Raw genomic sequence first — 6,001 nt, 5'->3', positions numbered from 1 at the left:
TCTGTGGGCTCCCATAAATCCCAAGGACACTGAAAGACCCAGAGTCAGGCTCCTACCCATCCCAAGAAAACAGAGATAAGGCAGGGAAAACAGAGAAAAAATAAATAAATCTGGCTCCCTAGATCCAAAATGTTAGGGAATATCTCCCTTTGATGTTTACCAAGCAATCATAGAAACTCACCAGACCACAAAGAAGTAAGTCATTAAGGGTTTTATCAAAAGTCCTCACTCACACCAAGACAGCACAAGACTCTCAAGGCTGCAAGCTCCCCAGTCAGTTCTCAAAGAAAGACTGCCACAGGTGGCTCAGCGGTTTAGCACGGCCTTCGGCCCAGGGCGGGATCCTGGAGACCCGGGATCGAGACCCACGTCAGGCTCCCTGCATGGAGCCTGCTTCTGTCGCTGCCCCCCCCATAAATAAATTAAATCTTTTTTAAAATAAAAAATAAAAGCCCCCAGGCGCAATCCTGTCGGGACCCCTGTCACTTCTGAGAGCTTTCTCTGTATCTCTGCTTAATAAACTCCTATTGCTATATTCACTCTCTGTTGTCTGCAAGATTCATTCTTTGACTCGGTGAGACAAGAACCTGGTTCTGCCGTATTGTTAAGACTATCTCTGCAGGGGAATCAGAGCACCCGCTCATTGCTTTGGGTGGGGGTTGGAAGATCAACTGCCCTGAACACCCTGCTGGCATCACTCAGCAAGGGTGTGAGAGTGCTGCCACCTTATACCAGACGGGAAATGGAAAATAAGCTCCCCATTCAGAAGGTTAAGCCCCTGCCCAGGTTCCTTCCATGGGGCAATGCAGTGGTATGGAAGATCAAATCCCCACTCAGCCCATTGAAATACTGGAGGTGAGAGATGTTTTCTCCATTGATGTTTGATGGGAGTAGTGCGAGTATTGCCAAAATATTTTGTTTTACTTACTTTTTTATTGTTAAGCTACTCTCTTCCTAGTCCTTTGGCTAGGGAAAAGAATCTTTTTTTAAATTTTCTTTGTCCGTGGCTATTGGTGGTTCTCTATCAGAGGTTTCTAGAGAGCCCCATCCAGATACATGAGAGGTAATAAGGAACCCAGAGAACTCACCAGCATGCCATTCCCGAAGTCCCAAGCTCCTTAAGCAGTCCATCTTTTTCTTTCCACTCCTCAAGACTCTTTCTGTGCTTGTTTTTTGTGTTATATCCAGGGATTTGGGGGAAATATGTATGATCTGAAATGCAAGTGATATGTCATCTTGAATCATTTGAATTAATTTTTACTCTAGACAACATTTTTAGGTCCTCTTAAAAATCAAAGTTGACAGTAAAGAGCCCATTTGTGTGGGTAAAACTTGATACAAAAGGTCAGCATTGCTAACATTTTTCCCTGGAAAATCCCCTAAGAATATAAAAACATTTATTTTTTTCCTCTATCTTCCAAACATTTTAAATGCTTGTAAGAACTGATGTAGTAGAATTTTTTTAAGTGAACAGTCATCTAAAAATAGCTCTAATTCCACAAACTAGGAGAAAGAAAAGAAAGAGAACAATTCAAGCCATCATAGAGTCCATTTAAGTAGTGAAATGGGTAAATCTTTGCTAGGAAAAAATAGAATGGGGCATTATGCAGAGGACTTCAGAATATATATGAGATTTAAAACCTGCGTTTCAAAAACTATAAAGGTTTACAAATTTAAAACGGTGCAAAAACACCAGTTAAGGAACAAAAACAAAAGAAAGTCCCTACACATTACAGTTGGAAATTTCAAAATCACCTTTGCAGAAAGTTAAAACACCTTGGAAATTGACAGAAATGAAAAATTAAACTAGTCATTGGATTCTCTGCTTAACTGGAATTCCCTTTATTGGCTTCAGGACCAAGAAAGTAGCAGACTTACTGGTCCCGGCGCAGTTCTTAAACCACGCACCCATCGGATGTTCCCTATCTGTAGAAGAAAATATGCAACACTATCTAATTTCCAGAGAGAAAGTTGTAAATTGCCTTCCCACCTTTCTCCTTGGTGTTTATTGTGGAAAAAGGATACCAAGAAATACAATGAAACCAAAACTGACACCAGAAGTGTTTGGGTTTCCATTCTGCTGTATCAGTGTTGCTGGTTTATAAATTGGTCTCTGTACACAGAAGGCGAGGAGAAACTGAAGAAAGCAGCAGACCCTTCCAGATTGGTCGGCAGTGGATTTACTAAACAAGGGAATTGAACCCTGAGGCTTGTCTTGGGCGCCACCAGACAAATAGATCTATGCACCCACCCACCTGAATCTTAAGTTTACAGAGAGGCCTTAACTGGGTTCAGTCACATCCAGGTGCGCTCAACAACACATTGCTCTCTCAAGGCTGTGTCCTTGAATGTGGTTCCAACTGTGGGAACTGTGGGCAGAAGATACATCTCAAGGACAGGGGAGGGGGCAGGGAGCCTCTGATGGCCCAGGTCTAGGTCACAGCTCAGCCAGGGGTCACATCTTCTCAGCGACCTCCTCTAACAATTTTCAGCCCAAGACAAAATCCCAGAGGGGGCAGTCTCTCTAGGGTTTTGTTACTTCTCAGTTAATTCAATGAGATGTCTATAAATATAGCACTTAAGAATAATATTAATTAATTTTCATCACAATTTCATGTATATATTTATGTTACGTACACATAATCTGCATTTCTAAAATGTATAATGCACTTCTATAAGCATGCTGCAGTATAGATATAGTTAGACCTAATTTTAAACTTTTCATAAATCCCACAGTATTAGTAGGGAACAACATAAACTATGGGGTTACAGGAGCACTCTTAATCTGGTCGCAGTATAATCACTAACCTTAAATTATTATCGTCCACTTCTTCATCCAAGATGCAAAAACCCTTCCATCTAGGTCTAGGGCAAAAGTGTCATTTCCCAAAATCTATTTCTGTGCACATGACCCAGGTTAGGAAAAAGGAAGCAGAGAGCAGAGACTGCAAGATCTAAATGCTCTGAAGAAACATTGCTTCTCTTGCTGGGTGAAATTTTACCAATGCCGTTTATTAGCAAGTTCGATAAGTCTTGATAAACTGTGGGATGAAACTTTTGAAGTAAAAAAGTAAAAAAAAAAGTTTCTGCTGGCTTTAATAATTACTAAAATTAAAAGGGTGAGCAGCATTACAGCTTGTTACAGGAAGGCTTTATGGAAACTGTGATTCTAAAAGGATACCTCTGACTCACTAGAATCATTCCAGGCATATAGAGCAAAATGAGGAGGGAAGAAAAAAATCTACCCAGGAAAGGTATTAAGAAAAGAAATCTGTTTAGTCACAGGGAGAGAAGGGGGAGGGAAGTAGCAGGGGCCCAAAGGAAGCAAGGGAAGAAATAGAAATGGGACGAAGGGATTAAGGGGTTGGGAGGTGAGGACAGGTCTGGATTAGTTTGAAAGGCGCTGAGACCAGGTTAAGTGATTTACGAAAGGTCCCCTACTGAGTCACTGGCAGCTCTGCTTCCATCCCTCCTATTTTGGGTTTCCTCTTTAGTTCCTTGTCTCTACACAGAAATAGACATTCTATGTGATTTTCTCTCATTGCAAATCTTTTATACTTTAACTCAGAAAGCCGTGTTTAGAGGACTGTGTAGGTGGTTGTTTTTAATGTTGAATTTTTTCCCCTTCTTTGGGAAAACTGCTGGTATAGAAAGCTTCCTTGACTCAGTATTGAGACAAATAAAAGACAAATGTGTTATTCTACTGAGACTGTTGAAATGAAAGTTTGCTTTGAAGTAGGGTACTAGAATACATATGAGAGAATGCTGTTCTTGTCATAAAAACTGTCAGCTGAGCTTTCTTTGCCATGTCAGAGAGAATGACAATCTAACAGGGCCAAAGTCAGACTGAGGGAATAGATTTTCTTTTCTTTAATCACTAACTCAACCTATGACCAGAAGAAGACAATATTAGAGATAGAAAGTAAATTCAAAATCTGGAGAATATGGCCAATAATCACAAAATCAATGTAAATGGATTTCAAGAATTAAAATTGTTACTGTCTATTGACAGGAATATTAAAAGTATTAGTGACTATTCATAAGTATTTTTGAACAAATCATTGACTTAGTTCTATAATTTTGACATCATAAATTTGATTTAACAGAAAGTTTTCTATCTTTAGAAGGCAACAGCTTAAATCCATCCATCTGGAGTCTGGTGTTTGAAACAGTTATTTCTAGAAATCTCTGATGATACAAATCAAAACAATTTATAATACAAAACCTTAAAATGCAACAACAAATACATTTTTAAATTTTTCTCTTGAATTAATTTGCCTTTAATTTCATATCTTATTGGCTTGGATTTTTAACACCATGTCTATTTTTTTTAATGTGAATGAGCCTAATGCACAATGTTCAAAGAAAAGTATTAAATTTAAAATGAAGAGAAACCTGAAGAGATATTCTCTTAGTCAATAACTATTTCTAGGGCCATATTTCAGCCATTAATGTTAAATTTAAGTGAAAACTTGTTTTTTGTAAATCTTTTGAAATAGTTTCATTAATTAAAGAATTTCCTCAGCTTCACTGAGATATTATTGACATTTGTTTAAGGTTTATAACATGATGATCTGATACACATATATTGCAAAATAATCACTACAATAAGGTAAGCTAACACCTCTATGCCCTCACATAATAATGTTTTTGTTATTGTTGTCACAACATTTAAGATTTACTCTCTTAAAAACCTTCAAGTATGTAATATAGTATTGTTAATTATAGTCACCATGCTGTACATTAAATTTCCCAGAACTTACTCATCTCATAGATGAAAGTTTGTACTCTTTGTCCAACATATCCCCTTCCCACAACTCCTCCAGCCTCTGGAAACCAGCATTCTAATCTCTATTTCTAGGAGTGGGGTTTTCTAGTTTCCACATAGAAGTAAGAATATATAGTATTCTCCATCTGAATTATTTCACTTAGTATAAGCCATGAATGTCTATCTTTTTTTCTCCATCCCTGCGTATTTTATTTATGTCAGCTAGATATTTACAGACATTTGCTAATATAGAAATACAATGGCCAGGCAGGCAGAGAGTTGATGCCATGCAACCCTTACTGCAAAGACCCTCCATGTCCTTGAGACTTGATCTCTTCCAAATGCTTTCTTTTTCTTTTTTTTCTTTTTTTTTAAATTTAAATTCAATTTGCCAACATATAGTATAACACTCAGTGCTCATCCCATCAAGTGCCAAATACTTTCTCTAAGGCTTTAAATAGTTTCAAACATTTCCACATGAAAACGATTTTGCACCACTTCTGTGCATGGAAATTGGGCTGAGCTCAGTATTGTACTTCGTGAAGTAGTCCTTTGGAGACACGACCAGACCATGACTTTTCCAGGTGCCCCAGTACACAGTCTCGATGGCGTTTATCATTTCCTGTTTGTCTTCCGTGGCCCAGTTGATCTTGTTGTTGTTACCAGTATCCAGGTCAATCATGATGTGCTTGTTCATTCTCGGCCATGCTGTACAGCACCTCATCCATCTTCATACACATGGGGTCCCAGTCGTGTCCAAAGCAGATGACCACCATGAGGTCCTCCTCTGAAAGTATGGCCTGATCCACTGACCAGCTGTTGTGCAGGTGCGGGAGCATGTTGCAAAAGGCAGGATTTCCTTCTTTTTTATGGCTGAGTAATATTTCATTGTATATATGTACCACACTTTCTTTATCCATTTATCCACCAGTGGACATTTAGGTTGTGTACATCTTAGCTATTGTGGATAATGCAGCAACAAACATGTGAGTATAGACCTCACTTCAAGATAATGATTCTATATCCTTTATGTATATGCCCAGGTGTGGAATAGCTGGATTGTATGGTAGATTTTCAATTTTTGAATTTTCGAGGAGCCTTCATACTATTTTCCACAGCAGCTGCACCAATTTACATCTCCACCAATAATGCACAGGGCTCCCTTTGTCTACGTCCTCACCAACGCTTGCTGTCTCTTGACTTTTTGATAATAGCCATTCTAACAGTTGTGAA

The 6,001-nt window shown here is 38.7% G+C and overlaps 1 pseudogene; it reads right to left on the bottom strand.

Moving 5' to 3' along the window:
• Positions 1-5,231: 5,231 nt before the first annotated feature.
• LOC140628558 (thioredoxin-like protein 4A pseudogene) lies at positions 5,232-5,607 on the bottom strand (annotated as a pseudogene).
• Between the last annotated feature and the right edge of the window lie 394 nt (positions 5,608-6,001).

This window comes from Canis lupus, chromosome X (genome assembly GCF_048164855.1).
Source record: "Canis lupus baileyi chromosome X, mCanLup2.hap1, whole genome shotgun sequence".
Classification (NCBI taxonomy): domain Eukaryota; kingdom Metazoa; phylum Chordata; class Mammalia; order Carnivora; family Canidae; genus Canis; species Canis lupus.
This window is presented reverse-complemented; position numbering and strand designations above follow the sequence as displayed.